At 40.9% G+C, this 21,678-nt stretch overlaps 1 protein-coding gene across 5 annotated transcripts in view; it reads right to left on the bottom strand.

Annotated features, from left to right (window-relative positions):
* The window catches only part of ANO4 (anoctamin 4), a 412,471-nt gene that overhangs the window by 332,810 nt on the left and 57,983 nt on the right, over positions 1-21,678 (bottom strand). Inside the window, exon 1 of one of the 5 annotated variants that reach the window (XM_027071005.2) lies at positions 6,703-11,198. The exons of the other annotated variants lie outside the window; for them this stretch is intronic. The gene's annotated coding sequence lies outside the window, so the exon portion shown is untranslated. Of the gene's footprint in view, positions 1-6,702; positions 11,199-21,678 lie in introns of those variants that run through there. 5 annotated transcript variants of the gene reach the window in all.

Below are 21,678 nucleotides of genomic sequence, written 5' to 3'. Positions count from 1 at the left end.
GGAGAGAAAGAATCCCAAGCAGGCTCCACACTGTCAGCACAGAGCCCAAGTGGGGCCAGAACTCACAAAACATGAGATCATGACCTGAGCCAAAACCAAGAGTCAGATACTTAACCAAGTGAGCTACTCAGGCACCCCAGATCTCTAAATTCTTGCTCAAGCCAGTTACTCTGTCCCTCTCTAAACCCAGCTCCCTTACCTTACCTGCACATCTACAGCCTATTAGAATCTCTGTAATCATCTGCCTTGTAACCAGATCGTTTACACATGACACAAATCCTTACTAGTTTCTGGCTTTTTAAAAAATCTTGCATTCCTGGAGACCTAACACAATGCTTTGCTTATAGAAGGCTCTTAATAAATTCTAGTTGTTTACCTTGTTGAAACTCTTTTGGAGACAAACATTTTCTGGGGGTTTTCCAATAGACTCCATCAGGATGACTGCCTATCTCTTTATCCTTCTCAGTATAATTCACAGTCAGATTATTTTGAAAAATTAATTTCTCCACATAGAGCAGTAGCTACCAATACCAGCACCATGGGTTTTTTATGGTGATTCCCAGTCTAGCTTGTTCAAGGATTACTGGGTATTTGCTATTGGTATCTGCAGTCACTAAACTATGCCTTGGGATATAGAGATGAAAATATAGTCCTTGTCCTCAAGGAACAAAATGTCTATTTGGGAAAGAGAACCAATAGACAAACAATCACAGTACAGTCTATAAAATCCTATGAGATCTTTGTACTAAGGGATATAAGAGGATAGACATGATCTACCTACCTCAGCTTTGCATGACAGGGGTTAGTAAAGGTGTTAAGTATCACAGAGCTTCCTTAAGAGATGATATCTGAACCTGCCTTGAAAGTTAATCTGAAGACAGCAGAGACATTTCAGAGGAACCAGCATATGCAAAGGCACCGAGGCAAATGAGAGCACTGCAAATGGTTTGATACTTCTAAAAATATTCCATAGGAGCTGCAGAGCAAGAGGCCAAACAAACAAGGGCTGTATGTAATAATGGGCTTGCCATGCAAGGCCAAGGGATTTGACTTTAACCGGCAATTAGTTCCACAAACACCTTGCTATCTAGACTACACATTTAGGATTTCCAGGGAATAGCTAATTTTTCCAAAGAAGGAAACAATCATTTTGTGAATCATAATAGTATAAACAAGTTTAGCCAATCAATCTCTTTTTTTCAGTCAGGTAACAGAACAGGAGCTAAGAATATTATTTTGAAAACTGGAAGATACATGTTGCAATGACAGCAAAGGTGCCTTTGTGGGGAAAGAACTTGTCAGTGGAATACTCCCAGGCAGAAACTGACCAAGCAAATGGCTTTTCAAATGGATTGAGAAACCATGTGAAACAGTAACATCACTGGCTGAGAATCAAGACAAACTCCATGAAGCATAACTACACTCTGAACACTCTCAGCAATGGTGGCATCCAGCTGTTTCATCACTGGATCCCTGCTGCTTGGCATATGGATGGACATAATAGGTGCTCAATATGTATTAGGTGAATGAATGGATGAAAGAATCCATCGATAAATATATCAACCCCTCTACAAAACTGATCATCAAATAGTTGAAATGCCAGGGGAAAAAATAACTGAGCATAATGTTTGTAAAATTCTTGAAATGTTCATAAGAAAAGCAAAACTTCAATATAAAAAATGCATTTCTACACAAGCATGAACAAATTACCATAAACATTGGCTTGATGTGACTCACTCTGACTGGTACAGCCACGTAATCTGCATGAAATGAACCCAGAAATAATGGACACCAGTGAGTTGGATGCCACAAAGCAGTTTTGTGAGCAATGAATGACACAGTAAGTGTCAGCTGTGTATTGTGGAAAGGGTCCCACACCAGGAATAGAACAAGGGATCTGAGTAAATCCACGCACACTGCACTGAAATGTCTTCCCAGGTGCTAATCAGGTCTCCAACCCTGGGGAGGACATTTAACTTCCCTGAGAGTCAACTTCCTTATATAGGAAATGAGAGGGTTGATAACACATGCCTTAAGGTCCTTTTCTATGGTTAGGAGGAACATTTCAAAATGTCCCAGGGTAATCAGGCAGTAGTCATACACACAGGAGCTCTGTTCATGAAGGCTCACCATTATCACACTTTTCTGAATCTGATGTTCACGTCATGGTTATAGTTCCAGGGAAGGTTATCAAGGGCATGTATAGCCCACCTCCTAAGAATGTCTAATCTGGATCCATTGCCTTAAAAATTACCATCCATCTAGTAAAAAATAGAGGTAAAATAACAGTTCATAATTTTCAATGGCTGGGGGAACCCAATGAGATTATCTGGCCCAAGCCCAAGGGAGCTGTTAGGAGTAGGAGTCTCATAGCAGTTGGTGCCTGAGGTTGCACTGGAACCCTGGGGTCCTGAAGACATCCCACTGTGACTAGCTGTCTTCTCTGTCTCCAGACGCTGATTCCCTCTGACACTCACAGGAGGTCCCCAGTGGGAGACCAACAGGAAAAATGTAAGTAAGTAAATTCCTACTGCATGACAGTATGTCTGTTTTCTATAAGAATGGCTGCTGGTTCACACAAGCCTAAAGAAAGGCCACTCAGCAGATGCCTAATTAAGGGTCAAGGATTTCTATTAGAGACAAGGTCCACAAAACGTGTTATTATTTGTTTTTAACAATTTCTTGGATCTTCAGACTTAAGGGCCAACAGCTTGACTGGAGAATTAAATGCTACATAAAGGGAAGAATTTCCCCTTTCGTCTTACATTATTTTGGGGCTGTGATTTGGTTCTGCTCCAAAATTCTGCCATCTCCCTCTACCACCCAAGAGATATAACTTGCAACATAAACATTTATGACAGTCTGGCTAGATTATTATGCTACTGAGGACATGATTTTTTTTTCCTGCAAAGCTGTCTAGTGACTATAGTCCTAAATGAATTCAATAGGGAAGCACAGATCAAAAATGCAACATTCAACACAGCTCATGAAGCATTTCTCCTATTTTATACAATGTAAGTTGCCAACTGAATAGCAAGTTCCTTTCAAAGTAGACCACCATAGCTGGTGTTAGAAGTGGTCTTGAATCTCTGTTAAAGAACAGTCCTCTCCCTAAGCAGCTTTATGTGGGAGTTGTACATTCCTCTTCTTTTCCTCTGTTTAAAAAAAAAGGCTCATGGAGACATGGTAAAGGGACTATATTAATTGTACTGGAAAAAGCAACAGAAAACAATCAGCCAACATCCTTAATGATATGGTTCATCCAATTCCCCCACACCCCCCAAAAAAGGCTGTGTTATAGAATCAAAGTTTTTACTTTGTAAAAATAGACACCATCAACTCCCCCTCTAAATACAAAGACCTTTTGGGTAGTAAACATGTCAAGATTTGAGGGCAGTCCAACCTAGACAGATCTAGAATGTCATTAATTAAAATGCAAAACTGATTCTATTTCTAGTCCTGGTAATCAACTATGGAAAACAGTTTCAATGACAAGAATGCCTGTAGAAGCATGAGGTTATATTTGTATTAATGGGGGCAATTTCTTCCCTCTGAACACTGAAGTTCAGCTACTAAACAAGTAGCTGTAACCAACTCTTCATTAGTTGTCAATTTTCACTGCCTGAGTTTCTAAGCATACACATATGAGTGCTCACATATAGCAACATATATAAAGCACAAGTAGGAAAGAACACAGAGAGGAACAGGATAAAAATGGAATACTGATTTACAGTAGAAGCTGCAGATTTCAAATTAAACCACCCCCGAAAGAAACAGTAAGAGCACGGGTTTTAAGGATGGCTGTAATTAACAAGTGTGAAAAATGAATAAGTGCATCTACACCAATGTAGGTGCTTCTAGACCTATTTCAAATAACTACAATTTGCCAGAGTGGCAAGCAAAACCAGTTGCAAGGTACAGCAGCTGAATCAACACACAAATAAAATGTTGTGGTGACTTCATCACAAGAGGCTACTGGCTCCACTCAGCACAGCTTTTATCAGTTTTTCCTGCTGTAGTTTTCTATGCTGCCTTCAGAGACCCTGCAAAGGAATTAACATGACACCCTGCTGTGAGACAAGGAAATGCCTTAGAATTCTCCCAATTCAAAGAAATTCCCAAAGGCGTTATCTGGAGGAGGGGTGTGAGAAGTGGGGAAATCCCTACAATAACAACAACAACAAAAAAAGCTAGCTAGAGAATGGTAAGCAATAGCTTAGGAATTTTGTTTCAGTCCTCTAAATGAGCATGCTACAACTATTAAAAGTATATTCACATAACAGTCCTAAGTAAACATTTGTGTATATACTTGCATATACCACACACACACACACACACACACACACACACACACACTTCTGGCTGTATAGGCAAACATTCGGCTCAGCAAGATAAAGAAGCCTAAGGAATTCTCTTCTCTCAAAGCTGAAGTTGCTAATTAAAAGGAAATATATTTTTTCCAATGCATGCAAAATTGCTTGCAGTGTGAAATGCAGAGTCTATTTCCTTGACATACAAGCCGATTCTAACGCTTCCCATCTTCAGTACCTCAGGCTGTGTTGCCAGGCACCTGATAAAAATCCTTGCAATTGGAGGAATAAAAGAATAAGCAAGGTAAGAAAACACCGTTAAGGATGTAAGTAAACAGGGGCGCCTGGGTGGCTCAGTCGGTTGGGCGGCCGACCTCGGCTCAGGTCATGATCTCGCGGTCCGTGAGTTCGAGCCCCGCGTTGGGCTCTGTGCTGAAAGCTCGGAGCCTGGAGCCTGTTTCAGATTCTGTGTCTCCCTCTCTCTGACGCTCCCCCGTTCATACTCTGTCTCTCTCTGTCTCAAAAGTAAATAAATGTTAAAAAAAAAAAAAAAAAAAGAAGTCAGGGAACTTATAAAAAAAAAAAGGATGTAAGTAAACAAGTAAGAATGAAAGAATGATTCAAGGAAGCAGAGAAGTCTACCAGTCAGACTACAACATTGCTATGAGCTATAACTGAGTGTAGGAAAGAACGGATATTAGAAGAGCTAATCCAAACAATGCCAAAAGTATTTCAAACATTACTTAAGGATTCAGAGTTTTCAGTCTGCAAGGATCCTAATTTTTTGTTGTGTTGCTGTTAACCTATTTGCTGGTTTCACTCTGAAACTGGACTGTCACATAAGCATCTACAAATTCTTGCTCTTTATTTAAATGTATGCTTTCATATAAGAACCCTCCACCAAATGTATCTACTTTGAACCCAGGGAACAGAATGAAAGCATATGCCTGATGTCATCACCACTATTTTAAGAAAAATCCACACAGGCAGTAGAAATAAAAGTAGTGAGAATGAGCAAGACAGTTGAGGAACTTTATATTCCAATTCCCAATCAACAGGGGAAAGACCAGAAATTTCACCCCACCTTTTCTCTCTCCTTTGTTACCAAAAAATCACATTTATTAGTGCAGTATCTTACAAATCACAGGCTGAATTACATCGATCAGAACCCTCCCTAGAGTGAAATGGACCAGAATTAGAAATCCCATACAAAAATCAAATAAGACAACCCATCTTCCAGCCCAAGCTGGAAAAGAACTAAGCAGAAACGCCACTGCGAAGCTTATTCTCTAGAATGCCAAAATAATTCAACACACCTGCTACCAAAAACAAAAAGAGAAGGACATCTCCCTGTGAAGAGAGGTACTCAGTCAACCACCAGTGAGATCTATACCAAATGTTCTCCGTTTCCTTTGGGCTACAGGAGGCAGCAAGCCAGTAATAGACCTCAAGTTGTGTTTCTGTCTGCAGCAAGGCTCAGGAGACCAGGTGAAAAATTAGGACACTATTCTCAGAGTGATGTCCTGGAATAAACAATCTGCCTGTGGATGCTGCAACACACATGTTCTTCCTCGGAAACCTGCTTATTTTCACTTAAAAAAGTCTAACCATTCCAGTAGCCTCAAAGCATTTTCTCTCCCAGCAGGAGGATGAAACTGTGTTGCCAACTCAAAAATGTTCCTGTCATCACTGCCCCACCAGCCTCTGAAAAGGATGTAAAATATGGTTTGCAAAGCAGGCACCCTGAGATTCCAAAGGAAAAAGGAAGCAATGAGGTCATGAATCACTCCATCCGCCAGTGCAGGATTCCTCCCCCTGCGAATGTTACTGCCCAAGTTGTGAAGCCCACAAGACACAGGGCCGGTCTGGACTCTCGGGGGGCAGGTGCTCCAAGTGCCACTGCCCACGGCAGACTCCGACCTAACTCACGCGGGTGCTGTCTTCACCTGGAAAGATGGAATAGTTTGCTATGTGGGCCGCCCAGCCCCCGGCCCTTCCGGATTCTGAGAGTGAACCTCAGCACACCAAGGATTCATCTTGCCCAAATTTGTCAGTCACCCTCCACAGAATCCCTACACACTGCTGCAGTTTACCAGTGTGAACACATTCCCCTGGCTGCCGCTTCAAGGACAAAGAGAGAGTGCTTATGTTTCCATCAGAGCTGAGAAGCTCGGGTTTATGAAAAAAAGAAAAAGAAAGAAAGAAAGAAAAACAGTCCAGACAAATGAGCCCTGGCATTTTAGTTCTCTGGTTCACCCCAGACAAGGGATCCATGAAAAAAGGAGAAACGCAGAGAGAAGGTCACTAAAGCTTAGCTGGGAAGAGAGGGAGCAAGCAAGCAAGAGCCTTCAGTTCACTGCAGCAGAGCAGCTCATTCAATGCAAGCACTTACCATAAAAACAGAAAGAGTCAAAAGAAGGAGAAGGGATCCTTCCTCAGTCTTAGGCAGAAAGAAATCCAGGCAAGTGCCTCGGGATGAGGCCAGCAAAGTGATGAAAGACGATAAAACCGCCACACAGAAGTCCGTTTCAGCCTCCCCTCGGCCCGCATGCAGTTGTTTGTGCTGTAAAAACCCTGAGAAGTCTGGAGCAGGACTCTCCCGAGAGCGAGCTGGAGTGAAAGCAGCCTGGTGGATTTCACCGCCAGCTCAGAGCATCACGCCCAGGACTTGTCCTCCCCCGGGTGAAGGGGCGTCACGGTCGGGGGTGGCTGGGCACCAGGCTGGGGTTGGGAACGTGGGAAGAGGGGAGGAAAGGAGCTTCTTTGGAGTGGAAGGAACTGCCCGTGAGAATATCAGTATTCCATATCAGTTATTGCCGGCGACCAATCAGCCCAGCCAGCGAGAGCCCTGTCAGTGTGACAAGAGAGCATCAGAGACAGTGGGTTGAGAGACACAGGACAGCCCCCTGCTTCCAACAGAACTTTGGCAGGGTTGGCATCTCACTCTCCATTCAGTTGCTGATAATATTTGCTTGTTATTAAAAACAAGCTCCAAAGCCCCATAGTGACACCAGAAGGCTCAGGAAGTTTTCCTATGCATCCCACAGTATCTCTGCAAGAAGCCAGACTTGGAACCCACCCTAAATGAGGTCTGCTGGCATCTCCAGACCAGACAGCCTGATACTGGGCATGGAGAGATCACCCTGAGTACAGTAGAAGCACTTTGGACATAAGCTTCTTTATGGCCAAGACACAGGATGTGAGGACCAGGCACTAGTCTCCCTATTTCACAAGTGAGAAATTGAGGCAGAAAAGGGTTAAAGGTCTCTCCAGAAATTTCTCCCTTAGTTTTATCATTTTCTTGTGCACTATATGCACAGGAGTCGTTGTCAGAGATGAATTCATCAAGATAGCTAAGAGTTCCTTTTGAGGTCTCTTAAGTCACCCGTAAGACAGGGAAGATGTGGTTTTGGGCATACAAACCTGTACAAAAGTTCACAGGCACACTGAAGTATGCGAAACTGTGCTAGACTAATAGAAGAGGCACAGGAGTCAGGGTGCCAGGGTGGCTCAGTTGGTTAAGCATCTGACTTCAGCTCAGGTCATGATCTCACAGTTCATGGGTTCAAGGCCCTCATCGGGCTCTGTGCTGACAGCACAGAGCCTGGAACCTGCTTCGGATTCTGTGTCTCCCTCTCTCTCTGCTCCTTCCTCTCTCCCTCTCTCCCTCTCTCTCAAAAATAAATAAAAATGTTTTTAAAAAATTTAAAAAAAAAAAGGAAGAGGCAAAGGAGTGAATCCCTTCGTGGTGACTAGAGACTAGAGAAAGTGACACTTTTCCTTCTTGCCTTTTCCCCCATTCTAACAATGAGCCTAAAAACTTAGCACATATATCTGAATTAATCTGTTTTTGGTCGTGACAATTAAATTAGATAGGGGCATAGGTTCTAAAGTTAAATGCCAGTCAAACTGAACTTCACACTAAAACTTCAGAACTTTTGAATCTGGAGAGACAGTCTTGGGTAACCTTTTTATCTCTGTAGAAAAGATGAATTCCCTTGCAGTAGCCAAGAGTTAATGGAAAGATACAAATGCTCCTAGGTTTGTTTTTCAGATGGCTTACATGATACAGAGTTTTTAATTTTAGTTCTGTCTTTACCTAGAAGTTGAAGTATTATTTGGATACTTTGTTGTGATTTCTACCCAGAGGCAAACTACTTTGGGGGACCTGAATACCACAGCTTAAAAGGAAGGGCTGGGCTCCAAGGAAGCAGTTAACTCATTACCCAAATGAGTCACAGCAGGAGGCCATAAAAATGTTCCACAAAGATGAACATAAGAAGATGAAATTTTTGAGAAGAAGTATGGTTTGCCAGGGTAGTCCTATGTACATAAAATAAGGAAAACCTGGGACACAGAGTCCCAAATTCAGTTTCATTACTCACTTCAGTTCAACCACCAAACATTTAAAGAACAGCCAACCATGTTTCAGAGCTACAGAGATCTGTAGTGGCAGGCCCTGCCTTCAAGAAGTTTATAGTCTCATGGGCCAATTTAAATCTTCTTTTCGATGTTTCAACACCATGGTTCTGGCCAAGACTGAAAATGTTCTATTTGAATGTCCCTTGAATAAAAAGCCAAGCCATGAGTTGGACTCTGGACTCAAAGTTCTATATTTGCCTAACAAGGTGTTTTCCATAACCAAAACCTTGGGAAATATAAATGTACACATTATTTTTTTAATCTCATTAAAACATGAAAAGGTTTTTAAACTAAATGTTTGCTTTTATCAGCATCAACAGCTTCTGACACTGTAAAAACATGGGCAGCATAACAAAGAATATATTTAATAAGGGAATATTATTTAAAGCTCACAAAGTAATTGAGATTAATACTGTTTATGGAACAGGTTCAATACCTTGAATATACAGGGTGATGATGAAGCATGAAAATGATAAAACTGCAGAAGTACAAATTACTTAGATTAAATAATTGCACATCTATGTAGCAATTAGGTCAATGAAAACGGGTACTCCAGTCACTTACTCTAATGCAATTAATTTTTTAAAGTTTGGCCACTTCTCCACCCCTCCCTCCTGAAAAGACAAGAGAACCACCTTACATTCCACATAGCAACAAACGCCCACTGAATTTTGTAAAGGACAAAATATCCAAGTCAAATAAACTTGGGACAATTTCTGGGACTATATTTTGCTCCCAGGTATAACACCAGTACTTAATGCATAAAAGGTTCTCAATAAATGAGATGCGGCCAAATGTTAGACGGCTATTTGACTGGCCAAGATAATTTACCTAAAGTTATACAACAGCATGATTTAACACTTCTTTTCGAAGACTAGAAGGTAATTTGAATTATGTACCTATACCTGTCACTTGTTTTAAAAGAAAAAAAAAAGAGGGGCACCTGGGTGACTTAGTTGGTTAAGCGTCCAACTTTGGCTCAGGTCATGATCTCACAGTCCATGAGTTCGAGCCCCAGGTCGGGCTCTGTGCTGACAGCTCAGAGCCTGTAGCCTGCTTCAGATTCTGTGTCTCCCTCTCTTTCTGTCCCTCCCTGTTCGTACTGCATTGCTCGCACGCTTTCTCTCTCTCAACAATAAGCATTAAAAAAATTTAATAAATAAAAAGATAGTTTTAGTAAATTTGCTTCAGAAAAGCATGCTGACAGAGTTTTATAAAGTCTGAAAGACAAGGATTTGTAAAGCTCCATCTTTCAATGCCAAAATGATTCTACTTTCTGTAATCACCCTGAAGAGACAAAGTAAAAATACACCTATTTTCTAGATCATCAAGAGGGTACATGGCCTTATACTTCCATTTTTAAAAAATTTTTTAAGTGTTTATTTATTTTTGAGAGAGACAGAGCATGAGCGGGGTAGGGGCAGAGAGAGAGGGAGACACAGAAACAAAGCAGGCTCCAAGCTCTGAGCTGTCAGCACAGAGCCCAACATGGGGCTCAAACTCACAAACCGTGAGATCATGACCTGAGCCAAAGTCAGAAGCTTAACCCACTGAACCACCCAGGCACCTACATATACTTCCATTTTTGACATCAGGATCTATTAATGGAGATATGAGAATCAAGAAATTTTAAGGAACATGCTGCCAACCAATGGTTTTAAAAACAAAGTCAAAATCTCTCTAAAGGAAAAGCTTGTCTCTGCCCTAACTTCTATCAACCAGTATCTAAAGAAACTAATATATACTGAACCCTACCTTGTGCCAGACTTTTCTCAAGTGGCCTCACATGTCTCAGCCTTCACAGCACTCCCAGAACACAACTAGGATTATGTTCACTGCAGTAACTGGGGCTCAGAGAGGTTGAAGGTGCTTGCCCAGGCGGCAATACCAGTATATGAACAACCAGGACAGCCTCAAAATGCCTCTCTAATCCATGGAAACACAGGACTTGGACATAGAAGAGGACCCCAAAACCTTTTTGAAGGTTTTTTTTGTTTTGTTTTTTGTTTTGTGTGTGTGTTTTAATGTTTGTTTATTTTTGAAAGAGAGCGTGCCAGAGCACGAGCAGGGGAGAGGTGGGGGGAGGGAGGATGGGACAGAGGATCTGCAGCGGCTCTGGGCTGACAGCAGACAGCCAATGTGTAGCTCAAATTCAAGAACTGTGAGATCATAACTTGAACCAAAGTCAGACACTCAACCAACTGAGCCACCCAGGCACCCCTGTGTTTTGTTTTTTGCTGTTGTTTTAAGAGAGAGAGCTAGAAGGTAAGGGGCAGAGGGAGAGAAAGAATCTTAAGCAGGCTCCACACCCAGCATGGAGCCCCAATACAAGGCTCGATCTCACTACCCTGAGAGCATGACCTGAGCAGAAACAGAGTCAGACACTTAATGGACTGAGCCACCCAGACGCCCCCAAAATCTTTTTGACTAAGCATGTCAGATTACTTGGGGACTCTTCCCACAGTGTTACATGAATTTGGGTGAAGTAGGAATGAGGCAAATCCATATTAAAGAAGAAACACTCATTTTTACCTCAGATTAAATTTAACCCTTTATACAACAGAAATGAATTCTTGATGCTTGTAATTTGAAGAGCAAGCAGTTGGTATTTGTTGGTTTCTTTTTCCTAACTCTACCTTGCATTACATTGAAAGTCAGGATGAGTGATCCCTAATTACTAGAAGAGTGGAGAGGATTCCAGAAAAGTGTGGGATTGGACATAAGCACTGCAGTGTAATCCCTTGTCTAATACCTCAGCTCTCCTTCAGCATGAAATGAAGGGAGAATAGGTTGCCCTGCCAATGTTTCCCTATCAGAGGTCACTCGATGAGTGAGAGTCATTTCCCCAAAGTGCTTAGTAGGCGGGCTTTCAAATAGGCAACAACAGTTCCAAATACATAAAAGGTAAATAATCTGCAATACATATAGTCATCGCATCCAAGCCTTCAAAACTGTGTTTACACTCAGCATTTCTCAGCCAGAAGAATCCTATGGGGTCAACAATCACATCACACAGAAAGGATCCTTAAGATCACAGACCTAAATTTTTTCTCTCCTTCTTGAGGATAGAAAACTACAGAAATGGTTAGCTTGAAGAGTCAGAATTGGGCTGAATCTGGGGAGAGCAAGGTGTGTGTGTGTGTGTGTGTGTGTGTGTGTGTGTGTGTGTGTATGTGTGTGTGTATACCAATGGAAAACCAACCAGTGTGTGCATCCAAAATCCAACTGGTGTGTCTCCACATCCAATTGGTCTTTAAGCCTCACTAATGTTGTTGCTACCATTCTCCTCAATGTATAATTAGGCATGATGGCCGGGTGAGGGCCATCTTCCTTCTCCTAAACTATTACAATAATTTCTGACTTGTCCCTTGTCCCAACCTGACTTTCCCTTACCAACCCCATTTGCTTTCTAAAACACAGCAAGTTTAATCATGTCACTGCCTCACTAACAAACCTGGCATGCTCAGGCCAAATACAGCACCTCCTGAGCCAGGCACTCAAGGCCCTTTGCAACCAGACTTCAATCTACCAGCATCATTTCCCACCATTCCTTCCCATAGATCCCACGTTCTGTATACACCCAATTACCATGACAAAGGAATAGGGTATCTGAGGAAGAATATGTTTTTCCTAGAATAACCTTCTCTCCCTAGAATAATCCTTTAAAGCCCAGTTTACTATTATCTTCTTGGTGAAGCTTTCCCCAAATTCCCCAAAGTGACTTAATCACATCTTCCTCTCTATGTATGTAAATACCATTATTTCTAGTCTTTTATTATAGGTCAAGTAACATTGTGCTAAAATAATTAGTAGCTTTTAACATATTTGAGATCCTTTGATAGTCCCTGGCACACAATAGGTCAGAAGAGTCAGAATTGGGCTGAATCTGAGGAGACCAAGGGGCGTGTGTGTGTGTGTGTGTGTGTGTGTGTGTGTGTGGTGTGAGCTCAATATATTCATGAGAGAGTCCATTTTTTATGCCTCTTTTTCACCATCAAAAGCACTCTGAAGAAAGCACAAATTTGTTTTCTGGAAGTCTGAAGAACTATAAGCTTATGAGCCATATAGATCTCCTCCTTCAGGAGTTTCTGTGGTTTAAGGCAAGGACCCTGAATTAGAATCAGTGGAGCCAAGTCTCAGCCCAGTCCCCTGTGTCACCTCAGGTCATCTCTTAACCTAAATGAGAAGAATAAAACAAGTTCTGCCTACCTGTGAGGGCTCTTCTGAGCCACAAATGAGGAACCATATAAAGTACTTTGCAAAGTATAAAACTATATGTTAGTAGGCAGAGTTACTGCCACTATCACTGCTTGATGATTGTTAATATCCCATCAAAGCCATCACAAAATTCAAGACCCATATCTTCTGAAAGGCTGCCTAGGAGGCCAGTGACTCAGCACTTCTTCATTGCAAGTGCCTTGTTCAATCCTACAGGTCTGCAGTTAGGGGCAATGGAAGAGTCAGAAGTCCCAGGCTCAGGTCCTGGAGACCCGGTCCCACATAGCCAGCTCCCTTGTCAAGGAAATGGGAGTCACCTCACTATGTTGTTGAACAAGATGGGGTATGATTTATATGCAGTATACATAAATCTATTATATTTACGAGTCTCTAATAAGCATTCCGTTGCTCATTGGGAAAAGTGAGCCATTTCTTCCTCATTCTACAGTATATGCATATACCCCAACTACTACCCTCCTTCTGTTTCTTGAACTCACAGAGCTCATTCCCACCATGTGGTCTATGTAATGTGTCTCCTTATTTGATTGCTGATTTAACATTTGTCCTCTAAACTATAAAATATGCTCCCTTCAGGCAAGGATGGTCTCTTGAACTCATTGTGTCCCCAAAGCCTAAAGTATCCAGAATATGATAGGTACTCAGTATATATTTCTTGAATATTTACAGGACAACCAATGCTTATATTAACTGTTCATATGCTTTCTACCATCTATATAAAGTTCCAATAATCCTTGACTATTGAGGAATTAAATCTCGGAGGTCACTTAATATAGTACTCAGGACCATACCACAATGTTCAAGCTTATATAGGTATTTAATAATGTATAACAGACATTAAAGTGGTATCCAGGGTCAGGGGGTACCTACATGTAATATGCCAACTCCTGCCCCATGAGAAACAGGAATTACCAAGAACTGCATGCTGATCCTCACCTATATAACAGGAACTGAAAAACTGAGCAAAAATGTTAAATTATGTTTATTTAATAAATCAAGAGATTTTATGGATCCTTATTTCACATTTCCTTCTCCTTTTTAATGTTAAAATTGCTCTGGCCCAAACTTATCCTGAGAAGAAGTTGACAAGGTCCTTGATCTCTGAAGCATCAACTAGAACAAATAGTTTCAGAATACTAGGAGCCCAGGAATCTAGGCAATTTCTCTCTCCTCCCAGGGAGCTGCCTCGAAGGCAAGATATAGAAATCCTCTGGGCCTGACCACATCATCCCTGTTTCTGATTACCCAGCCTGAGAGGAGGCTTAATAAATAAATAACCATGGCAATCCTGTATAATGTATGAAGGTTATTTTCCAGTGGTCATCTGGAAGGACATAGTTTTCAATTAGAGTATTTTCAATTAGCAATAGCACGCCAATCTACAAAACAGGCATATGGATTTGTCATTGGCAAGAAACAGAAACAGGTAGTTTTGTTAAAAAAAAAAGCCACCAAAGGAAAAAAAATCCTAGACTCAATACCAAACATATCTTTTTCTCCCAAATCTGTTCTTCCTCTGAACTTCCTTTTCTTCCCCCTTTTTTTCCATTTAAGAGCATCACTATCTACTCTGCTGCCCAAATGAAAGAACATTTATTGATTCTTACATGGAAGACTATTTGGGACCCTTTATAGGGTGTCTAGAAATCTCAGCATCATTCTTTAACTCATCTTGCCCATAGTCCCTCCTAAACATTTCTTCCATCCATCATCTCCCCATTTCCACCACCTCAGTCTCATTACCAATTCTCCGCTGGTCTAATGTGATGGTCTTAGAAGCAGCTTTCTTTCTTTTTTAATGTTTGCTTATCTTCAAGGGGGGAGGGAGGAAAGGGCAGAAAGGGAGGACAGAGAGAATCCCAAGCAGGCTCCACACCATCAGTGCAGAGCCCATCACCGGGCTCAAATTCACGAGCTGTGAGATCATGACCTGAGTTGAAATCAAGAATAAGACGCTTAACCCACTGAGCCACCCAGGTGCCCCCCTTTTTTAATGTTTATTTTTGAGAGAGAGAGAGAGAGAGAGAGAGAGAGAGAGAGAGAGAGTGCGAGCGAGCACATGTGCTTTCCTGACTCGTGTCTCACTCAGTTCAATCCATCCCTCACAGCCACCTAAGAATTTTTAAGTGAAAACACCATAATGCCCTCTCCCACTCAACACTCTTGCCTGATTCTTACCATGTACAGGATGAAGGATACCCCATAACCATCCTCCTGTCATTCCTCTTGCCATCACTCCCCACTTGCCTCTTCCCATTCATCCATGTCCTAATAGCCTGGTTGGGATTCTCTCTCCCTGCCTCTCTCTGACCCTCCACCCATGTGTGCATGCTCTCTCTCAAAATAAACAAACTTAAAAAACAATTCCAGGGTCCTGGCACAAGCTTTTTCCATTGCTTAGAATTTCTTCTCCCTGCCTTCCTCCTGAACTCTGAGTTCTCTTGAGACCCAACTCAAGCATCTCCCTCATCCTTGAAGCATTTCTAGATACACACTCCCTACACTCTAGAGTTAACCATTTCTACCTATGGCACTGATCACGTGTTATTCTAATGGTCTTATTATTGGATTTCTTCAGGAAAGTCCTAGTCCTGAGTTTTATTTACCTTTGTATCCCCAGAGGTGAACTCTCCCTGGACATACTCAAATAAATGGTAATAGGGAGACTGGGCTCCCCTGTGTATCTGTCTCATTAGAGCCTGTGTTCCTTGAGTGATGTAAGAGTATCTTGTCCATCTGTCTAACCTCTCCACTTGTTGCAATGCCTGGTACATATGGATGCTCAGTGTGTATTTGTGGAATTGTTTTTAATATGATTGGGAAAAAACTTTCAGTTCAAAAAATTTAAAAATCCCTGTGAGCTTATTTTTAATTAGCTCACGTTTTTATTTAAGAATTTTCCTTCTCCTTGAAATTACAGAACACCGCAAGCATTAATTTACTCCACAAAGATTCAATCTCTGCAACTCCTGGCTTTCAATGGTAACCCAACTAATTGGGGCACCTTGGGGACAATAAGGCATTCCAAACATACTTTCTACTTTGAATTGCCTGGCAGATGAAAGGCTATTGATTTTCTTGAGCAGAAGGGCCTTCTTGGAGAAATTTCACCAGCATTTAACTTTGGAGGGGACAGAGCCCTGTGTTTCTATGTGCAGAATTTTACTCTTAAGAGCAGGGCTACCAATGGGCTGTGGCTGTTACTTGGAAATCCAGTGCCCCATCCAACATACAGGACCATTACAAGAAGGGATATGGATTGAGGAAATAGGGCAAGACCTAGGGCTTATAATAGACCCTCTATACCAGCCAAAGGATTATCTAATTTTCTCACCCACTCCCCCTACCTCACAGGAAATTAACTATGATGGACCTAAAGAACAGGAATAAAACTCCTCTTCGTGCATAGCTGCAATGGCCATTAGCACCTAAAGAACAGTCTCCCCTTGGTATGACTAACTGGGGAACATCTTCATTGGCAAGGAAGCCCACCAAAGCGATTGCAGACACCTGGCCAAGTCAGCTGGGGTGGGCGTCAGAAGAATACCTACACCTCCCATTCTCCCAATGTTGCTGATCCACAAGCAAAAAAAAAAAAAAAAAAAAAAAAAAAAAAAAAAAAAATCAAGAATGAACCATAGTATTAGTGCTACAGATGTGGTTATCCTGCCTGCTTTTTTTATAAATTTCTCCTCATTTCTCTGTAATCAATTTTGAGTTCTATTATTTGAGTTGAGAGGAGAAACAGAATGAGCATTTTAAATAACTAACATGTTCATATTTTGGTAAAATGAAAGTAGGCCATACACTGACCATTCTACACCTTCTTAGGAATGGATTTTTCCTTTTATGAATTTTTAAGAAGTCCTTGAACCTGCAACAAAAATAAATCTGTATCTCTGTAAGGAATGCAAAAGTCATACAGCCACGTTAGAAAACAGTTTAGTGGTTTCTTTAAAACACACTCTTATACTCTTACCATACAATCCAGCAACTGTGCACCTGTTTTTTCCCCCCAAAAGAGTTGAAAACCTATGTCCACACAAAAACCTGTACACAAATATTTATAACAGCTTTATTCAAAATTGTCAACACTTGGAAACAACCAACATGTCCTTCAGTAGGTGAAAGCACAAAAACTGTGGTACATCCAGACAATGGAATATTATTCAGCATTAAAAAGAAATGGGCTATCAAGCCATGAAAAGACATGAAAGAAACTTAGATGTATATTACTAAATGAAAGAAGTCAATACTAAAAGGTTACATATTGTATATTTCCAACCATATAGCATTCTAGAAAAGGCAAAACTATGGAGATAGTTAAGATAAATGCTTGCCAGGTCTTAAGTGGAAGTAAGAGATGAATAAGTACAGAACAAAGGAATTTTATGGTGTAAAAATTCAATACTGTAATGGTAGATACACCATATATTTCATGGGTTTTGACAAATGTATGACATCGAGAGTGATCCCTCATGTTCACTATGGACTTTGAGTGATTAGTATGTGTTAATTTAGGTCCATCAGCTTTGAGATGTACCACTGTGGTGTGTTATGTTGACAGTGGTTGAGGCAATCAATATGAGGGAAAAGGTATATGTGAATGCTCTGTACTTTTGCTCAGTTTTGTTGGGAACCTAAAACCTCCAAGACAAAGTCTATTTAAGTAAACAAAGAAAAAAAATCTCAGTCTCTCTGAATAGGTAGTTTGTTTTTTTGTCATTGTTGTTTTTGTTTTGCTTTTCCAAATTTCAGTTGTCTTACGAGATAGATACTTCTGGAAAATGAACTTTAAAGAATAAGAGAATGCTCCTTACCCCAAATAAAGTGAAGTTCTAAGAAATTCACTGTGACAAACACAGACAAATCACATAGCCCTGTCTTTATACCTCAGAATCCCAACTATGAACATGATAATGGCTGTCATGTTCTGCTAATACAGTTTCTATTATCAAGGCCTAGAAAACCCGAACACTGGGAACATAATGTGAATTCCACTGAAAAATTTAAAAGAAATTTAAAATCTGTCCTTTCTTTCTTTCTAAGGCTCTTCCCTTTTTAGGTTTATTCTGTATTACTGCCTGGGAGTAAAACAAGACAAATGTGTTAGGATAAGAAAAAATTGGCATACAGGTCTCCATGAAGGACAAGAGAAAAGCAGTTAAAGACTAAACCACACCTACAAATTATCAACTTTGAATTGAAATTACAGGAAAATAAGACAATTGAAAGGGATGTCTTTACAAAATAAGGGTTTTAGAGTGGTTATGTCTGGAGAAAAGGAGGAGGAAAGGAGACAGTGGTGAGAAAAGCTTAATGGAGGCATGGTGGGAAGGGTGCCATGTCAGTGAATAAAACAGTCACTCTTCTCCTGAGGTTCACAACATGGTAGGTAAAAAAAAAAAATGTGAGCACATAGCTACATGCAATATAGGCAGTCGGTGATAAGCTCTATGACACAGATGCAAAGGTCAAAAAGAAAGGGGGGTGGAGGCAAGCAGGGCCATTTTAGAAGACCTTCTGAGGAGGGCAGATTTGGCTGATCCTCAGAGAAATGGCAAGCCTCCTGCAGGTAGAAGTGAAGACCAGCCATGAAGGTCGTGCCTGATAAAGTTATGGCCAGAGGTAAGACAGAACTGGGTCAGGAATAAATGGATTCATTCATTCATTCACATTCAACAAACAGCTCTTTAGCACCTGCCAATGGCAAACATTGTAGGTGGTGGAAGAAGTTAGGCAAAATACGATGATCAGGGTGAAACTTCACACAAATATGAACATTAGGTTACATTTCTTAGAGGCAGCAGAGAGCCTGGTGGGATGGATGCCATTGGTGCCTTGCTCCCCGTGGATTCCTCCCTCTTTCAGTGTCCCTTCCCATACAGAGGCTGGCAAATTAAAACCTACATTTACCACACTCCTTGAAGCCAGGGTTCTGAAGGAGAATTAGGTTCCATCAATTTGATGCATTTGCATGAACTCTGGAAGGTGGAAATTAGAAGGAGACCATTTTCTTGACTTCTTTTGGCTGCTCTTCACTTTGATAAGATCATAAAGGTACGATGTTTTCCTGCAGCATTCTGGGGTACAAGGTCTTGCTGGGTGAGGAAAAGCAGTTGAGGGGCAGTAGCACCATGGATTCCTGATCCATGAACAACTAGGGCTGGAAGTTCTTATAAATTCCAGGCTTTTAGTAGACATTGGTGCATCCTTCCTGTATCTGTTCCTCTAACCCTCCTCTGATATTATCATTCCTAACCCCCATGTTAAATCCTTTCCTGATTGAATACATAGAGTGACCTCTGCTTCCTACACTGAATTTTGATGAGTATAGCCAATAAAGAGTTTTAAGCAAGGGAGAGATAGGAGATTTGTGCTTCATGAAGGGACCTTGGTGGCTGCTTCAAAAACAAACTGGAGACAGATTTAGGAAACTCTTAGGAATGTCCAGCCTAGACCAATGTGCCTGGGATACTGGGACTGAATAAAACAGTTGTAGTGGGAAGCGAGAAGGAATGGAAATACGATACTCCCTAAGTTGAATTTATAGGATCTACTGAAAATGGAGATGAGAGAGGAAATTTAAACTTTGCCCTACTTCATCCCAACCCTGCCGGGGTCCTCTGCACTCTGTTCTTCACCATCATAGGACCTGTCATACTTCCTTAAAAGTCATCCTTCTCTTCAGGCTTCAGACCTTTCTGCTCTTTGCTGCAGCCTAAGTGCAGAGCACAGCAAATAGCCCCTAATAGAATGCTCAGTAGACACTGGTTGGGTGGATAGAAAGGGAGAAAGGAAATCTCTAACCTCAGAGACACTGTGAGGATTGAGATTCTATTAACCAAGGAAGTAGTCACAGGCTGAGTACTGCTTGAGTAATACTGAATCTTGGATTACATGGGGAATCCAGGTGAAGAATATTAGCACACCAGTAGACATAAGAGTCTGGTGGTTGGGAAGTAGGAGCTTTGACACAAATCTTAGAATTACTGCACAGAATGAAAGCTGAATACTTCCCAGGAAAAGATGATGCCTCAATAAAGCTTGGGTGATACCCATATTATTATAATTACACAGTGAAGAGAGTCTAAAATGCCAGTCACCATTTGAGACACTATATGTACACTGTCCTTTTAATCTTACAACAACTTATAAGTGAGGTGTTATCATCCTCATCTTACAGAGAAGGAAACTGAAGCTCAGCAAAGTGAAGAACTGCCCAAGGTCACATAGCTGGTGAGGACAGAGCTGAGGTTCAAACCCAGGTCTCCCCAACTCTAAAACCTGTGCTCATTGTTCTCCCTCAGCTGACATGAGAAGAAAGAGTTAGTGACAGTGACAAAGGACTGGTCAGAGAGGAAAGAAGAGAAGTAGAGAAATGACAGAACAAAAAAGCCAATTAAGCAGATAAAAAAAAAGACTGTAGACTAGAAGATGCTCACAGGAATCAGAAGTCAATCAGGAGTTTCTTTAACAAGAGCAAGATGCTTATGGGCCAAAGAGAACAGTGAAAGGTAGAAATCAGAGATGTAAGAGGTGAAGGCAATGAGTAAGAAACGTCTTAAAAAGATGCAAAGAATGGATAAGCAGCCTTTGAGAAAAGAAGGACAACAGACAAAGTTTTAAAATTGAGTTGTGGTCCCCCACCTGATACTGACAAAGCAAACGTTGAGTACCTAACAAATTACTTTGTTTGCCAATAAACCTAACAGATGTCAGGCATATGCACTGATCAGGCTACATGCAAAGAGAAACAATTTTCCTTTTGATTGGAATTCTATCAATCTATTTCATAGCACTGATTAGCTCATGCGGATAAGAAGCTCTGATAGGAAGTTAAATTTGTATTTGGTCAGCCAAAAGAAAGTGATCAGTAATTATCATTTATTAAAGATGGTCTTTTTATTTTCATAGTCTTCCAAAATCCATGGTAGGGGATAATGAAAAGGGTCCTTCATAGCAAAACAATTATTAACTGTCACTAAAGACTGTGTCAGCAGAACTACAGAAATACACAGAATACAATCAGATATTATCTAAATAGCTACAAACATTGGAATGAGAAAAGAGAAAATGGAATATAATCAAGCAGTAAATAGATTGGATTTAACCAATCTAATAGTGAAGCAATCCGGATGGATGATTATAGACCTAAATCAGACTAAAGATATAACCAGAATCCATCTGATGAGGACTAGAAGACCATTCCACGTGGACATGTGGATTTGGAGACTTCCCTGGCATTGCAACCTTGGAAGAGAGGTCTATGTGTCCCCCACAGTTTTAAGAAAAATCCACCTGGACACGAGCACCTCCTGACCTTAAAGCCTAGCAGAATGGTTGATGGCAGAATTGTTTTCTTGGTGGGTAAACATCTGTTAAGCCTGGGAGTATCTAGAAATAAATGGAAATAATGCTATAAATTAAATCTATCATATCAATATTTTTGTGTTCAATATTTAAAGAGTATATAATGTTTATGAGAATCTGGCACATTGGCCTAGCTAGCAGATGACCATTTCAATTCCAAGGTAAATTATGTGGTTGAATAACTAAGCCCGGTGACTTCAAGTTAAGATGTATGGCAGAACTTTGCTTAAGTTTGTCACAATACTGGGAGGTTTAGGAGAAGTTTTACCACGTTACACATTTATTGTATTTGTAAGAATCATGAAAAATTTTCTTCATTAGGAAAATGAGGTCTTAA

The sequence above is a fragment of the Acinonyx jubatus genome, chromosome B4 (genome assembly GCF_027475565.1).
Source record: "Acinonyx jubatus isolate Ajub_Pintada_27869175 chromosome B4, VMU_Ajub_asm_v1.0, whole genome shotgun sequence".
Lineage (NCBI taxonomy): Eukaryota > Metazoa > Chordata > Mammalia > Carnivora > Felidae > Acinonyx > Acinonyx jubatus.
This window is presented reverse-complemented; position numbering and strand designations above follow the sequence as displayed.